Source organism: Pongo pygmaeus, chromosome 17 (genome assembly GCF_028885625.2).
Source record: "Pongo pygmaeus isolate AG05252 chromosome 17, NHGRI_mPonPyg2-v2.0_pri, whole genome shotgun sequence".
NCBI lineage: Eukaryota > Metazoa > Chordata > Mammalia > Primates > Hominidae > Pongo > Pongo pygmaeus.
Genome location: NC_072390.2, coordinates 63,235,330 through 63,253,126, shown reverse-complemented (window position 1 = coordinate 63,253,126; position 17,797 = coordinate 63,235,330). Strand labels below are relative to the sequence as shown.

Below are 17,797 nucleotides of genomic sequence, written 5' to 3'. Positions count from 1 at the left end.
TACAGTTTTGACAGCCCATAGATATGTTTAAAGCTCTAGACGGTTGTAGAGCTCAATACTTGGAAGGCATGGGTTGTGTATTCCATTGCTTTTGTATGACTGTTGATACTTGGCTAAAGCACAAGTTAGATTGTTGGTAAATTCTTGTTGAAGGGCTGTGTGTGGGTGGGAGACGGATTTAAAGTCCAGTGAACCTGAGTTGGGGAGTACTGCCAGTTCTGCCTACATTTAAGGCTGGTTTTGTCTAGCAGCTCACATAAATATAAACTAGATATCAAAACATTAAGAAGTATGGTTTGCTCTGTGTTATGCCAAAAATTATCTATAATACATTGTTTTTATTAAATATTTTACTCTAAAATACTATCATTGAATGAATGAATGAATGAAATGGAGAGAGGAGACAGAAGCTCTGTCAATGATTAGAGTCTCCGTTTATTAATCCGTCAAGTGTTTTAAACTGTATGGTACATTTTGACAAAATTCTATGATTTGATTAATATTTAGAAATTGAATTAAGATCATCACTGTTTGCTAAGAAGAAATCAGATACATTTATGTGAGATGTGAATCCATTGACTACCAGATATTAAACCAAATGAAGGGTGTTTAAAAAACAGAAGAGCAAATGACACTGGAGAGTCAGAAGATGACACATTCATTCATTTAACCAGGAATTACTAAGTGCCTCTGGGTTCAACATTTTAGGTACAGTGTAAGTTAGAGGAGAAGCTACCATTGCTAACCTCAAGTTATTAATTTGGAGACATAAAAATAAAGCTATAGAAAGACATAGTCAGACAACATGTCATCAGGAATAAGATTACAGGAGAGACCTCAAGTGCCCAGAGAAGGAGTGGCCTCCCTGTGTAGGGCTCAGGGAGGCATGGCTGAAGGAAGTTGAGTTTGCATAATTACTACTTGTCAATGGTTAGGCCACATGCATCCGCTTCTCATGCTATGAGAAGGATTATGGAGTCTTTTAACCAAACATTCATTCAGCAAAATATTTCCTGAGCACCTACTAAATGCCAGGCACTATGCAAGGTACTGGAGATACAAAAATGAACAAATGGAATCCTGTCCCCAAATTACTTATATGGTGATTGGCAGTTGGGGCAGGGGGTAGTCAAAGTAACCAAGGGCAGTGCAGTGTGGTAGTCTGAGTAAGCAGCCATGCGGTACCTGGCTGTGACCCACTGCAGCTGCCTTTCCTACCAGGTGGTGGCAAGACTTCCTGCTGTGCCTGCATGCGGCCTCAGCTTTCTTCTTGAGACAGCTACCAGACAATCACTACCCATCAGTCAGGCTTGGCACAGAAAAATAGAATGTATTTTCTTTTCAGGTAGCAAGGGCTATAATAACACTATACACAGTTGCTGTGGGAATTCAGAGTGCTTTCTCATGGAGTTTGGTTGTATTAGTCTGTTCTCACACTGCTAATAAAGGCATGCCCAAGACTGGGTAATTTATAAAAGAAAAAGGTTTAATTGACTCACAGTTCCACATGGCTGGGGAGGCCTCACAATCATGATGGAATATGAATGAAGAGAAAAGTCACATCCTACATGGCAGCAGGCAAGAGAGAACATGATGAGGGGAATTCCCCTTTATAAAACTATCAGATCTCATAGGACTTATTCCCTATCAGGAGAACAGCACAGGGAAGAACCCACCCCCATGATTCAATTACCTCCCAGCAGGTCCCTCCCACAATACGTGGGGATTATTACAATTCAAGGTGAGATTTGGGTGGGGACATAGAGCCAAATCATATCGTTGGGTAAGGAGTCACAGGTGGATGACCAATTAACTGGACCCCAATGGATGGATAGATTTCTGTAGGCCAGAAACTTCCAGGTCCCCTTTCACTTCCTGTGCTGTTGCTGCTTTACTTACAGCTTGGAGAGAAGGTCACGGGTCCTGGTAAACACAACTTCCTTTTGGTAACCATGGACTCTGCTCACGAGTTCCCAAATAGGGGCCCCAGTGGGAGTAACAGACCCCTGGGAGGACAGGGCCTCCAGGTGTGGAAATGGAGTGGGGCCAGCCTTTTGGAGAAAGTCCAGGTCATTGGCCCAGCCTCTGGGTTTTCTTTGGCTGAAAGAAGAAGTTACAGCCTCTTTGAGTGGCTGGTGCCAGGCAGGCCAGGCACATGAGCTCATGGTGTTCCAGGAGTCCTGGCGCTAGAGACTGGGGTGGAAGGAGGTGGATGGCTGGGGTGGCTGCAATGGCTCCAGGTTTGCAGCACACAGGGCATCAGGCCAAAGAGACAGGAAATATTCTGGGCTTTCAGACATTGTGTCATATGATTGTTTATTTGGGAAGAGGATGCCACCCAGGGAGCACTGGTGTCCATCAACACTTCTTGAGAGAGAAATCCATCGGGCGCATGTGCCATCCTACTCACCCACACATGCCTATGGCACAGACACACATAGGAGCATGTGTCCTCATCCCCTGCCCCACTGCCCCTCCACTCCTTGCACACAGATGAGGCAATCTCATCATACTCCAAGAGGAGCAACATAGCTCCAGAGCCCTGCCCTCTACAACTCCGCCAGTTGCTGCAATGGAGACCTAGCTCCCCTATCGCTCTTGGGCAAGTCGCTGAGTTCCAGAACCTCAGTTTCTTCATCTGTAAAATGAACCTTCCATATGAGGAATCAACCTTCCATATGAGGAACCAGATGGAGAAGAGCTGGAGGAACAGAATAACATCTGCAGCCACATGATGAGAAATTTCTGTCCTCCTAACAATAACTCAGGCATGAGAGTTAGTCACCCCAGGTTCCTTCCCTCCTCTCCATACTCAGTCATTCTCTGAGGCCTGCTGACTCCCTCCTCCAGGTATCTAGCAATCATCACCTCCTCTCTGGCCCCACTGCCACCATCCTGAGTCAGACTCACGGTACTTTCACCTGAGCCACTGCAGTGGCCTTCTCACATCTCTCTGCCTCATGCACCAAGCTCCCATCTGTTCTCAAGCTGCCAATGGTGTCATCAGCGGAATGGGTGGCTCTGGTTGGATGCTTTCACTTCCCAAACCCCTCAGGTCTCCTCCTTGCCTACAGATTGAAACTCTAAATTTCAAATTCCTCTCGGATCTGAACTCACCTACATTTCCAGTTGTATTTTCTGTTTCCCCACACGCTATCACCACACTAGGTCGCTATTTCTTGAACTAACTTTGCAAGTCCTTACCTTTGTGCATTTGTCTGTTCTATTTCTTTATTCCAAGATGTGCTTTTGTTCAATATTCATCACGTCTACATCACAATTCAGAAAAATAGAGCAAGTTCCTTATCTCAAGCAATACTCTATATAAATTCCAAATTAATTCCAGATTTAAATGTGGAAAAACAGACGAAATCATAAATACATTGGAAGAAAATATGGGTGAGTATTAATATACCTTGGGGCAAGGTCTAATATGACACCAGTCATAGAGTGGATGACATCTCCACCAAGCTTCAAGAGACAAATAACTTAACCAAGGGAAGTTTAAAATGCTTGTGCATCAAAAGGAATCTTAATAGAAATGCATGGAACAGGGTTTGGGTAGCAGTCAATAAATTGTGAGAAGCAGTTATCTCTAGGGAGAAGAGGAAAATTCTTGTGTGTTATGGGTGTGAAAGGGAATTTAATTTTTTTTTTTTCTTGCAACAGGAGTTTTCACTCTGTCGCCCAGGCTGGAGTGCAGTGGGACAATCTTGGCTCACTGCAACCTCTGCCTCCCGGGTTCAAGCCATTCTCCTGCTGCAGCCTCAGGAGCAGATGGGATTACAGGCACATGCCACCATGCCTGGATAATTTTTGTATTTTTAGTAAAGACAGGGTTTCACCATGTTGCCCAGGCTGGTCTCAAACTCCTGACCTCAGGTGATCCGCCTACCTCAGCCTCCCAAAGTGCTGGGATTACAGGTGTGAGCCACCACACCCGGCCAGAAGTTAATTCTCTTAACCTGAAATACTTATGTATTATTAGAAATTAATAGAGATGACACCTTAGTTGTATAATTTAGAATATTAGAGACATCAATAAGAACAAAATATAAAAGCTAATGGCAAAATGGTAAAAATAGTTGTAACATATGTGACAGTTATAGGGTTAATATCCTCACTCTGTGAAGAGATCTTACAGGTTAGTAAGAAAAAAGAGGAACAACCCATTAGAAAATGGGCAAAGGGCACAAGCAAGCAATTACAAAAAAAAAAGAAAAAAAAAAAAGAAATATTAATGGCCAGAAAGCTTATTAAAAATGTCAGGCTCATTAATGATTTTAAAATGTGAATTAAGACAAGCAGTTTGTCAAAGACATCTGCCAACAGATGTTGGCAGTTTGTCAAAGACATCTGCCAACAGATGGCTGTCACCCATACCCTAAGTAGACTCTATGTCACTGGTCAGGCTGTCCTCTGGGGGTGGCATTTGCTATTTCCTCTGATGATTTTTGAGACCACTGTTCCACAACACCTACGAGGCTTTCTCTTCAGTGTCCTCTTTTGCCTCCAAATGATGTGGTGCTGGCGTGTTTTTCCAGGTCGGTCTTATACCATGCTGGACCAAGGATGGATATTCCTTCTCACTCTACCCATGGGCTCCTGGCCCAACCTTCTCATTGAGTCTGTAGAAAGCAGGGTGTATTCATTTTCTAGGGCTGCTACAACAAATTACTACCCACTTGGTGTCTAAACAGAACAAAGCTTTGTTCTCTCACCATCCTGGAGGCCAAAAGTTCAAATTCAAGGTGTCAGCAGGACCAATTCCTTCTGGAGGCTCTGAGTGAGAATCTGTTCCATGCTTTTGTTCCAGCTTCTGTTGGTTGCCAGCAATCCTTGGTGATCCTCGGCGCGTAGATGTATCACTCCAATAGCTGCCTCTGTCTTCACATGGCATGTCCCCTGTGTGTCTCAGTGTTTCCAAATTTTCTTCTCCTTATAAGAATACCACTGTTTGGATGTAGGCACACCACCCCCATCCTGCATAACCTTACCTTAACTTGATACATCCATAAAGACCAAATATTTCCAAATAAGTTCATATTCACAGGTTGCAGGTGGATATGAGTTTTGGGAAAACACTGTTCAACCCAGTACATATGGGTCTTGGTCAACATGAAAAGAGACCACATTCTAGAAATACAGTGATTACAGCCTAAAGAGCTTAAGAGAAGACATAAGTAGAAGATGTGTGGTTTTATATTATTCTACATACTTCCAAATGGTAAATTTAACATGAACAGAGGTTAAACCATTGGTAACCTCTTCCTGCATACTCTGGCTAAGACTTGCATTTGAGGTCCTCATCTGCAAAGCACAGTCACCTTTGAGAGTCATCACAAGCCAGTATTCGTGGACTGCTGGATGTATGATGCAGCATCATGAGTAATTGGTAGTTGGGAGCTGCAGAGGCAAGGAAAGCTATATTGTTTCAATACAAACAGGTTCTAAAGAGCCACGACATTATGAATAATAACAGTGTTACTACTTTTTCTCAAGGTAGGAGATAGGAAGTTACTGAAGAATAGTGCATCTGACAACACTAAACATGAAAAAAAAAAAAAAAAGGAAAAATGGGTTCTGAACTAGAACAGAAAGAGAAAGTGCCTGGACATTATAAAGAATCTTTACTGGCTGGGCGTGGTGGCTCATGCCTGAAATCCCAACACTTTGGGAGGCTGAGGCGGGTGGATCACCTGATCTCCTGAGGTCAGGAGTTTGAGACCAGCCTGGGCAACATGGTGAAACCCCATCTCTACTAAAAATACAAGAATTAGCTGGGCAGGGTGGCACATGCCTGTAATCCCAGCTATTTGGGAGGCAGGGGTAGGAGAATCGCTTGAACCCAGGAGGTAGAGGTTGCAGTGAGCCAAGATCACACCATTGCACTCCAGTCTGGGAGACAGAGTAAGACTCTGTCAAAAAAAAAAAAAAAAAAAATTTACTACAAACTGGTGGTATTGACATAAATACATATGTAAATACACATTTTCTACTCATTATTCTAAATCTTCACTGTTAAATCTTGCTACTTCATATGAGCCATGAATTTTGTGACACATTTTAAAATCAAATTTTTATATAGGCAGGTACTCTGCAACAAATATTTGCCTGGGTCCCTGTACATCCTGAATAAAAGCAGCCCTCTTTTCCTTCTACACAACCTCTGAGTGTGGCCAGGCCTCTCTGCTGAAAGTTTAATCACACCCTCACCCTTGCACAGCTCTGACCAGGTGCTTGGCTGACCAAGGGCAACCCCACTGGGTCCTTAACTCAGTGATTCTCATTCCTTATTCTCATGTGAGGAGGGGAGAGGGACAATTAGACAATATAAATTCAGGGGAAGGAAGACGAAGGCAAGGAACTAACACGATTGCATTTTGCAGAAGTTGAGATAATTAGCAAATTGTGATCCTCATAGATTTAGACTGAATTTTCTCCATCTCTGAGAATTGTCTTTGGAAGGAGTGTGTTGAAGTGTACATGTGTAGACACTTGGTTCAACAATTACTTGCTGAATATTTGGAAGAATACATAGGCATACCTATAACTCAGACTGCTGGGCTGTCTTGAAGGGGGCTGGACTTACCTGTAGACCCAACCTTCCCTGGCTGGTTGAGCTGTTCAGCTACACTGGGGATGCCAATGGTCACCATTAACATTTGTGTTGGTGACCAGCCAACTACCCCAGAGTGTTTCTTTAGGTGACTAGATGACTGAGGCTTAGGAAATGCATGTTTGAAGGAGGAAGGAGTGGGATCCCACAGAAGTCCTTTCCTGAGATTTGGGGTTGGTTCTTTCCTGTGGAGAGTCATGTCAAAAGGTAGATGAATTGCCTGTGAGGCAAGAAGGTCTCCTGAAAGCTGGGGAGCCAGGTTAGAAGCAGGGGTGTACCATCAAGTAATACTGTATGGAGAGTTCAACCCCTGGTTGCTCTTCTCTGGAATATGAGGGAAGTCATATCTCATGCACAGCTTCAAGTTGTCCAGTGTTACATTCTAATTCCCTTGAGCTACTCCAAATACTTTGTGAAATCTGTTATCTAGCAGAGCCTTTGTAGGCCCTGGTGTGGCAAACGAAAGAAGAGGTGTATAGAAGAGGCATGGCCTGTCTCCACTAGCTTCTTCATGGTGGCTCTTGGGGATGCAGCATTTTCTCGAGGGAGATGGTAACTGGAGTCTGGGGTGAGGAGCAAAATGGTGAGGTGGGTTATGGCTGAGCTAGGGACAGCAGGATCATGCTGGACACTGAGGAAGAACTTCAGGAGGAACAGAAAGTAGAACTTCCATATCCTTGGTATTTTCTAGGAGAAGCTGGCCCCTGGAAGGGAATGGTGGTTGTATGGTTGGATTACACATGTACTTTAAAAAAAAAAATAAACAATGAATAATGTTGGTTATACCTGGTGAGTGATTACAAGTGAGTTTTGATTTTTCTATATTTTCTTTGGCCCTTTTAAAGAAAATATTACTCTGACGCTTGTTAAAATGGTAGGGAAATGGTAGACTTTATTCAAGACTATTGCAATAGGAGTGTTGCAATGGTGGGGAGGGACTGGGCTCAACAAGGGGAAGTGGGGATTTATAGCCAAGGAACAGAATAAGGGGGTCGATAGATGGAAAATTACTATGAGGAGACATTAAGGGTAGGTGCATTCTTGCTAGACTAACCTAACAGGATTCTTGCTAAAGGCAGGCCAGGGTGATAGGAGATCAAGGGTCAGGGGGGTTCTCACTGAACTAACTTAGAAGGATTCTTTCTACAACTGGACTTGGCCGGCTGAAGAGAGGGCCCAAGGGTGGGAGCCCATTGGAAATGAAGCCTCAAAGGAGCCTGCCTCAAGTGTGGTCAAGGAGAAAGTCTTTGTCATCCCATATGGGCTATAAATGTATGGCCACTAAAATAAGAAAGAAAAATTAGTAAAATAAAAAATACTCTCCCAAGAGATATGATAACTGAACGCAATATGCAATCCTGAATTGAATCCTGACTAGAATTTACTTATTTTTCATTTTTGCTATTGGTGAGACAGTTGGTGAAATCTAAATATAGTTCAGACTAGATAATAGTGTTGTATTGATGGTTAGATCTGGATTTTGATTATTATGTAAGAACGTCTTCATTGTTAAAAAAAATTCACTGAACAATTTATCAGTAAAGGAACATCATATCTTCACCCTATGCTCAAACAGTTTAGAAAAAAAGAATACGTATATACAAAGAAACAGCAGGGTAAAGCAAACATGGGCAAATGTTGGCACATGGAGATTCTGGGTGAAGATATATGACAATTCTTTATATTATCTTTGTAACTTTTCTATAAATCTGAAATTATTTCAAAATAAAAATTAAAAAACAAACTAAGAAAAAATTTTAAAAAATCATGCAAACTTAGGGACTGAGTCCAGTGCTACCTTTTCCAGGAAGGCACTTCACCCAGTCTGCCTTATGGTAGGTAATACACACCATGATTTCCTTGAATTTCTCTTCTGCTCTGGTTTACTCAAAGCCTCTTCCCTCTTTTTCCTCTAGAGGCAGCATCGCAGGGGAGGATGCTCGTGAACTTCTGAACTCACAAACCTGGATCCAAATGCTGCCCCTGACACTACCCAGCGGTGGGAACATGGTCATTACCACCACTATTAATATCAGATTTTTCATCTATGCAATGGTTACAACAAAATATATTGCATACAGTTGTCATGAGAAACATATAGCAATGGAAACCGTAAGTTCTAATCTAGAAAGAGCTCTGTAAATGTTAATTCCCCTCTTTTTTCTTGAATCAGTCTTTCAACATCCTCGGGAAATAGGTAAAACTTTGATCCCAATTCTCAGATAATTTATTTAGAGTTTATCACCATAACTAATATTGACAATTTACAATGTGCTCTACAGTGCTTAATACACAGTAACCCCTTAATGAATGTTGTTCATGGGGCAACACTTGCCCTCGCCTTTTCTCACCTGACCATTCCAGCATCTCCATGGAGTAGAAAGGGACCTACTACTATCTCCCTTTTTACAGCTTTTGAAATGGAGGCTCTAGAGAGGTGAATGACATGCTTTTTTTCTAGGATACATGGCTGATAATTGGTAAAGTTTGGCAGTAAATTCTATTAATTATTGCAAAGCAAAGTTTACCATTGCACTTACATCCAAACTAGTACGTTGCAAATAAATCTTACAGCACTCACTGGATCTCCATGCTTAAGCTATTCCATGAGCTAAAGCTATGGAACATCTACTTTGAGCCAGAGAAGAGAGGAGAAAATTTCTGATTTAGAGCCACATTTATATTACAGTCTATTTACTATTTACTAGACTCTTTACCATTAGAGTCTAATTTACTGCCCACATCCCTCTTTTCTCAACTTAAATGCCCTTTTTATGGCTGGAGCTGCCTTCACCCCCAGAACTACATTTCTATTTCCTGCAGGTGTCTGGGCATTTGCAGGGCTGGTATCCTCTAGGTCCTCTCTAAATGCATCCGCATGCTTGGCATGAGGCTCAGCCAGACTTATGGCTTAGAAGCGGGGCCATATCAGCTGGGTCAGGAGCATTCCAAGTAACTGAAGACCCTTTAATGAAGGGAAGCAAGACAGGCAACTTAATTTAACAGAGAAACAGACAAACCTAATATGACAGGGCAGTGGCTGCAAGAGCTGCTGAAAGCGAGATATATTATTTTGCCATTCTGGAAGCTTTAGCAACTTGGAAATCTGACATCCTGAGCCTGAACATACCTTAGGTTCCACGATAGACTATCCTAGATTTACATGTGCATTTGAATAGTTTGGATTAGATGGCTGTCCAAACTGTTCACTTGGTGATATTTACTTAGTTGGAAAAACCAGATCTCTTTGGCAAATTAAACATGACATAATTGTACTCAAACCCTACGTTTCAGATCCCTCTATTCATATCTAGTTTTCCACTCTTACATCCTATTCCGAGCCCGTTTTCCCTTGTTTTCACTATTCCCAACGTACTATCTTGCAATATGCGTTTATTACACGAATGAATGAAATGGTTTAAAAAAAATTCCAATAAGTGATATTAGGAAGAGGCACCAAAGGTTCACAAACTTATTTTTGTGAATTCTGTAAAAAATGTCATCCAGTGTCTTCGGCATTAAAGGACATTACCCCACAGCAGCAGCCCCACTGCCCTTCTATTAATCCGTAGCCAGAATGGGCACTAGGCGGCCGGGATTCTCCATCTCGCCTCTCCTGGGCGCCAGGTGCGGCTCAGATAAGCGCAGCCGGGTAGGAGTTTGAGGACGGCAAACTTTCCCGCTTCTGAGGGACGAGCCCAGAGAGGACCCGCTGACGTGCGAGGGTGCAACCTCCGATGTACTACCAAGGAGGGCGAGGGTTCCTATGTCTGTCTGGAGCGCGGAGGGGTGGACTGCAAAAAGGTAGGAGGCAAAGCCAGCTCGAGTTTCCCCGGCCCGTAGCTGGAGAGAACATCTGCCCAAGTGTCGCCTCGCCCGAGAACGCTCACGCCCTCTCCAGGGCCAGGACCCTTCCTCCCCCCCTTGCACGGGCCCTTCGTGGCTTCCAGCACCGCTGAGCACTCGGCGTCCCAGCGAGATTCTGCCCCGACAGACTCCGAGGGGGCGGGGCCCGGCGGGACGGGGCGGGGACAAGCCCTCCCGGGGCCCACCCCTTGGCATTGCTGCGCGGTGATTGGACGCTTCGGAAGGCCGCCTTCCAGGCAGTCCCGGGGAGTGACGGGCGGCCAGCGGCTGCTCCCCGGTGCGCGGGGTGCGGAGTGCGGGGCCCACGGCCCCAGAAGGGGGGGGACTCCGGTCCGCAGCGCCGCCGAGTGCGATTGCCCGCTGAGATTCGGCGCCCCGGAGCGCGGCAAGCTTGCGGCTTCGGGTGCCGGCGAGGCGTCTTGCTGCGCTCGCTGGAGTGCCGAGAGCATTTGGGAAACTAACTTTTCGCCCCCACTCCTTGCTCCCGACTTTCGGGTAGAAAAGCAGTTGCCGAGTTGTTTTATTTCCTCCCCCATCGGACTCTGTAAAAATAGCCGTGCGCCAGGGCGGCAGAGTCCATCTCTGCCGCACCGCTGCCCCGGGTCGGGTGTGGACCTAAAAATACCCGGCGGTCCCGAGCCTGCGCTGGGGGTGCGGGCGGGTCCGGCCGGGCCGCAGAGGGCGTCTGGAGACCGGAGAAACGGTGGCCGCCTGGCCCCCTCTCCTCGGCCGGGGCTGTCCCTTTAAATCCTGGAGGAGGCAGAGAGAAAAAAAGAAAGAAAGAGAAAAGACGCGGAGCCCCGAGCGGTTGTTGGCGGTGCCCGGCCCCCCCACTCCGCCTCCGCGCCGGGTCCTGACTCCCGCCCGCCGCCTCCGCAGGTCCCGGGCGCCCCCAGCCGCGCCGCCCACTCGCCACAGTTACTGTCAAAATAGAAATTAGCGGAGCCGGGCGGGGGCTGCGGCGCAGCAAGTGCATGTGCGGCGGGGCGGGGAGGGGGCGGGCGCGAGCGACAGGCGACCGCAGACATCCGGGCCCTTTAGCCCTGTGCGCCCCCGAGCCGGCAGCGCGGGCGCGGGGCGCGGGGCGCGGGGCTGACAGCCACGGCGCGGGAGGCGGGGCGCGGGGAGGGCGGAGGCGCGGCGCGGGGAGGGAGGAGCTGCCCGCTCGCCCGCTGCCACCGCTCGGCTCCATACCCGCCGGCGCAGCCCCGCCACGAGACTCTGACAGCGGCGCGGCCGGCGAGGCTCGGGCGCGCAGGGACTGGCGGACCCCGGCGGCGAAGGAGGACGCCAGGACAGCGGCCCGGAGCCAAGTGCGGGAGGCGCGCGGGGCCGGCGGCGCGCGGAGGTGAGCAGCTTCGCGCGCTGGGCTCGGGCGCCGGCTGCCGGGGTCGCGGTCTCCACAGCACCTCGGCAGCCAAGGCAGTTGGGGAGGTCGCGGGGCGCCGGGAGAGTGGCTTTGCTTGGGCTGCGCCGGAAAGCGATTGCGGGGGCCGTTGCTAGGAGGCCGGCGGTCTGCGCGCCCCGGGGCGCCGGCGGGAGCAGGGGCGCCCTCCGCACGGTGGGCAGGAGGCGGGGGGCTGCGGTGGCTATTCAGGGGCTCCGTGCGGCAGCCATGCAACGGAGGAGGCGGGAGGCGGGAGGAGGGAGGGAGGGAAGGAGGGAGGGGAGAGCCAGCGGAGAGCGAGCCAGCGAGCGGGCGCCGCGCCTCCTGGCTGGCACCGCGGCCCGGAGCGAAGTGGTGCGCGGGGCTGGAAAGGAACTTCTGCGGACGCGTGCGGCCCGGGGCTCGGCGGCGCCTCCGGGCCCGAGCGGGGCGGGCCCGTTGGCAGCCGCAGGTGGTTTCTGCCAAAAGTTTTACCGCACTTCTGCCTGGAAGGCACGGGAGCGTTTTGGTGAGTGACGTTTTCCTGGGACTTTGGCAGTCGCACTTCGCGCTGTCTTTTCTTGAAAACTGGAAAATGAGCTGGAAAGGTTGAGATCCCGCACCTCGCTATGAGATCTGAGCACCGAGTACGGCCTTGCCCGAGGTGTCGCTCATGCGGGACTCAAAGGTCCTTGCTGCTGTCAAATCGGGAAGCTGGGGGAAATGGGCGCACGCACACACTTCCTCCAAGCCTCGGACAAGTGAAGCCGAGCCTGGCCCGGTACCTGTCGCCGTGCGGGGCAGTGCGAGGTCTGTTCCCAGCGACACGCACGGGAACTGCGTGCGTCTTCTCTCAAGGTGTGCACGTCTCTTGCTCCGTTGAAAGCGAATTGTCTCTGGCCGCTGTGCTGCTTTGTTTTTCCGGTTGCTTGTCTGGTTTTACTAGGATGAAGGCCAGGAGGAGCCAAAGAAAAGCGAAGCGGCAGCTCCCGTTATCTTTGCAATCTGCAAAGCTGTGGAGGCTGGTACCCAGCCTTCAGCGGCGCGGGCGCAAGGCCGAGGGGAGCTGGGGGTGGGTGGCGTGCGCTGCCTGTATGGGAAGTCTCGCCGGACCATGCGCAAGGCTAGAGCCGGAGTTTCTGGTGCTTCTAGGACTGAAAGAGGAGTGGGAGTGGGAAGGGAAGACCCCTTAAAAGAAGATATACTGTGCCCAGTCCTGGGAGAGAGGCTCCGAGAAGTCCGGTGGCTTGGCCCTGTTCTTCATTGGCGGGGTTGAGGAATCCAGGGCAGCGAGGTAGAAACACCTCGGTAGGTCGTCCTGGGCTGAAAGAAATCATTATTGCCAGAGAGGGCCCGATACCCGGGTGTTGAAACTAGGTACAAAACTGGGTGAGAGGTGGAAACTCTCAGTCCTTCATTCTCCTTGGTCCGGTGGCTCCCGCTCCCTGCCCCCACAAGTACATGAGCAAAAAGCATGCTCTTTGCTTTATAGAAGGTCATAGGATTTTGAAGTTGAAAGAGACCCTAGAGATATTAGGAGCACTCATTTTGCAGATGAGCAAACTCAGGCCCAAGGAAGGAAAGTGACCTGCTACAGTGGCTAGAGGCCCAGCGAGACTAGAAATGACATCAGCCTTCCAGGCAAGGGTGGAGAGACTTCCCTGGGCAAGGCCCGGTAGGGCTTGAGATCAGAAACGCCACCCCCACACCCTAAGCCCATCATGGCCTCTTTATCTGGTACTTTCTAAATCCATGCTTGCCAGCGAATGTGGTATATTTCCTGTCCCCTGCCCTTGGCTTAAAAAAACCAGAACTGTCACTGCAAAGTCCAGTCTGACACTATCCCAACTTTTCCTGCTCCCTCATGATCCCAAATTCCTCAAACTCCTTTTGTAACACAATGCAGCTTGATTATCCAAGAAGAATTTGCAGCTTTTTTTCACTGAAGCACCCACTTTCCATAGGATGCCAGAACTCTGTTTTCCCGGTAATTAGATTTTACAGATATTTTTGAAAGGGAGCCCAATTTTGGATCAATTACACTTGGACACAAATGCTGTGCTGTTGTGGATACCAAATGAGAAAGATGAGCCATTATCTGGGGGTGTTGGAATAAATGTTGTTATGAGTATTTGACACAGCCATTAAACATCAATGAGTGGGTTTTCAATAAATGTTTTTTACTCTGTATTTTATTGAGCAAACAAAGTGTCTAAATTAAAAAGAACTACGAGTTGGCCACTTTGATTTTAGCCACTTATTTTGTACCAGTGTGTATGAGTAGGAAGGAATTGAATGATAACCAGAGTGATTGTTATGTGAACTTTTTCCTCCCAAACCATAATACTCTAGGGCGATGCTAGAGTTCAGTCTATAATGTCGTATACAGTCCAGCAGAATTTTATTAAAATAAGCTGGATGCAATGTGTGTCAATCTGTATTAGTCAGAAATGACTTGTAAGAGAGAATATTTTGTAAGTTTGATTGCTTTCAAGGACACAGACTATCAAGAATTCAAGGCTAGTGCAGAGTTGCCGGGTATAATTCTTCTGCTCTCATGAACAGATAGAAATCAGTGCCTCCCTACTCCACATCTCCTGTGTTTAGGGGTCCTACAGAAGAAATCAATATCTGATATTCTGATAATAATACAGTGTTACGATGCCTTTTACTTTTTTTGCATGCTAATCTCATCAGCATTCCCACAAGATAGATAGTTCAGCTATTTGTTCATATTACAGAGGGAGAAACTGAGGCAGAGAGACGGGGAGAGTATTATTCCTATAACTTTTCCCACTGAATTAACATTCTCAGCATGTAGCTTGGGCTTCCTGGGCTGACCAGGGTATAAGAGACCCCCTAGTAATATTACCAGCCCCTCACCCCTCTCCAGCAGGGGCGGTGTGAAGGGGGTATGAAGGAGTGGTGGGGTTGTAGTTACAATTCACTGGAGGCTGTCACCAGGGCATTTTTGTTCCCTGCCCCCACCGAGGGTGGGCAGTTGTCCTCGCTCTCATAGCAGGCTGTGGGAACTTGGGCGCGGAAGGACCAGCTGGCTGAGGCTGGGGCGGGGGTGTGGGATCTGTGCCTGTGTAGGGCTGAAGGAGTCCAGGCTATTTATAACCCCTCCTCCCCTCCTGGGAAGAAGAGACTCAAGGGTCTGGAACCATCTACAGCACTGACTTCTCCCCAGGATGACTGTGTCCCACTGGAAGAAAACCTATCAACGAACCACATGGAGGGTGCCGGAGTGAACCCCGGCCTGTGTGCCGCATCCTGCAGGGAGGGTACCGGAGTGAACCCCGGCCTGTGTGCAGCATCCTGCAGGGAGGGTACCGGAGTGAACCCTGGCCTGTGTGCAGCATCCTGCAGGGCTTCTTGAAGTGCCAGCTGCCCTGGGGGAATTTAGGACACAAGGATTTTCCACACTTGATCTTATCCAAAAGGCTGAGAAACGATGGGTTACAAGGATTTTCTAGAGCCACCGTGTGTACTTTTTGTCAGATACTACTCTCCCGTTTGCACAAAGTGAAGTACACCCCAGAAATCTCACAGGACAGAACTCAAGAACTCATTAACGTGAGGGTAGTTGGCTTTTCTAAATAATAACAACAATGATTCTTATGCAGGAGATTTTGAAAGTGGCAAATTAGATGTGGTTCCCTCTGACTCCAAGCTGAGTCATTTCTGTGTGGGGCTGCTCGAGGAGGTTTGAGGCATGCATTCAAAGCTCTTTGCTTCCTCCCCTGTCTCTGCCCCAAATAGGTCCCCGATGGCCCCTTACCCACCCACTCCTCAAACCAACACCAAAGTCCTCCCTCCTTTGTCTAGAGTAAATAGTACCTGCCATGCCATCAGTTACAACTTCATCCCTGAGGCCGAACAGATTTTTTCCCTGGGTTGGTGGAGGGAGGAATGGGGGTGGGGTGGGGTGGAGGAAGCTGGCAAGGCACTGAGCTTGTCTTTCTGTTTAACCCTTTGGTGTGAATTGATCCGCCCATCAGAACTGTCTCAGGGGCTCACAGCAGGTTTTACCAGGGGGAGACTTCAGTAGGAGGCTGTGGATGGAGAGGTCAGGGCTGGACAGCTGTGGCTGTGGGTGGCACCTGGCCAGCTTTTCACAGCCCTCACATGCTGGAGCTTTTGAGGGCAGGGCTGGCATGTTGCTCCTCTTCACGTCCTCAGCATTAGCAAGGGCTGGACATGAAAAACATTTGCTGAATGAATGCTGCGGGCTGGGCATGGGTGGATGGTAGGACAGCAGTTGGATATGTATCTTATTTGCTGTACTCCATGGCACTGTGAAGGGGATGTTGGGAAGGCAAAGTCATAGAAGTAGATAAAAAGAGATGGGGTTCCCATAGGCATTGTGAGAGCCCTGGGGCCAAGTTGATTGGCCCCTCCGTACTTCTAACCCCAATGGATGTTGGGAGCATCCATTCATCAGTTCAACAGGTAGTGATGAAGTCCTTCTCTATAGGCTGTCATGGCACAATCCAGTGTCACAGAGCAGGCAGAGTGAGTTTTCTTTAGTAAGGCAGACCAGGCCACTCCCTTGTGTAACCAACCGTGGGCATGCGGGATCTGGTCCTTGTCTGTGTCTCTGACCTCCCTTTCACTCCGTGTGCCCACCCTTCTACCTCCTTTTTGTTTCTTAAACACATTGAGCTCATGTGTTTCTGGCTTGCCTGTTCTCTTTGTCGGGAAAGTTCTTCCTTCAGATCTTCCCATAACTGGCTTCTCACTGACACATCACCTGGACTATATTCTTTTTTGTTTTGAGACGGAGTCTCTCACTCTTGTCACCCAGGCTGATGTGCAGTGGCACGACCTCGGCTCACTGTAACCACCGCCTCCTGGGTTCAAGCAATTCTCCTGCCTCAACTTCCTGAGTAGCTGGGATTATAGGTGCCCCCTGCCATGGCTGGTTAATTTTTGTATTTTTAGTAGAGACGGGGTTTTACCATGTTGGCCAGGCTGGTCTCGAACTCCTGACCTCAGGTGATCCGCCTGCCTTGGCCTCCCAAAGTGCTAGGATTATAGGCGTCAGCAACCACGCCTCGCCAATCTTTTTTTTTTTTCTTTTTTAAAGGCTTAACGTTATTTTTTGTTTGACAATGCTTCCCGTATAATTTAACATACCAAATAGGCCTGTTTATTATCTCTCTTTTGGATGCTTCAGGGGCCCTTTTTATTTTAATTTTTTTATTTCATAGGTTTTTGGGGAACAGGTGGTATTTGGTTACATAAGTAAGTTCTTTAGTGGTGCTTACTGAGATTTTGGTGCACCCATCACTTGAGCAGCGTACACTGTACCCAATGTGCAGTCTTTTATTGGATATAATCTTGATTCTCCTTTTGTTTATTGTCTGTCTTCCCCCACTAGAGTGTAAGCTCCCTGAGAACAGGCACCTTGTCTGTTTTGCAATCTATTGTCTCCTCCTGGGCTATACCTGGGCATATTCATTTACCAACTATGTACTCAGACACTGCCGTGTGCTAGGCACTGTTCTGCTGTGAATATGCCAATTAGTGCTGTTGGGGTATGTGAAGTTGAGTCAGCCCAAGGCCCTGCCTTCTTGATCTCTTCAGCCCAGAGGCAGAAATGAAGCTTGTTCATACATACTCTCATGTAGGCAGAGAGGGAAGGTAACATTCAAGAGGTATAGCCCAGGAGGGCCATTGTTGAGAGATGTTAGCCCTGATTTGACAAGGGTGGTTGGCTTAGGTAGATGGAGTCTTCTTTCAGATGTTCTTTTGGGAGTCTGGGAGCTCTGGCAGCTGACTCACCTCCAGGACTGGAGTTCCTCTAGCTTGACTGGCTACCACCTCTCTCTCTGTTTATTTACTTCTTTGGTGGGCAAGAGCTCCAAGCATAATGCCATCCTTGGAGAGTCAGGAATGTTGTGTTTTTCCACCCGCTTCATTCATTGGCAGCCTCCTCA

General features: G+C 48.0%; 1 protein-coding gene across 7 annotated transcripts in view; it reads left to right on the top strand.

The window, feature by feature from the left end:
• Positions 1–8,507: 8,507 nt before the first annotated feature.
• ZBTB7C (zinc finger and BTB domain containing 7C) overlaps positions 8,508–17,797 on the top strand; it is a 385,273-nt gene continuing 375,983 nt past the window's right edge. For 6 of the 7 annotated variants that reach the window (XM_054461072.2, XM_054461069.2, XM_054461065.2 and 3 more), the window contains exon 1: positions 11,540–11,834. The gene's annotated coding sequence lies outside the window, so the exon portion shown is untranslated. Of the gene's footprint in view, positions 10,424–11,539; positions 11,835–17,797 lie in introns of those variants that run through there. The other variant, XM_054461071.2, reaches the window with a different exon arrangement.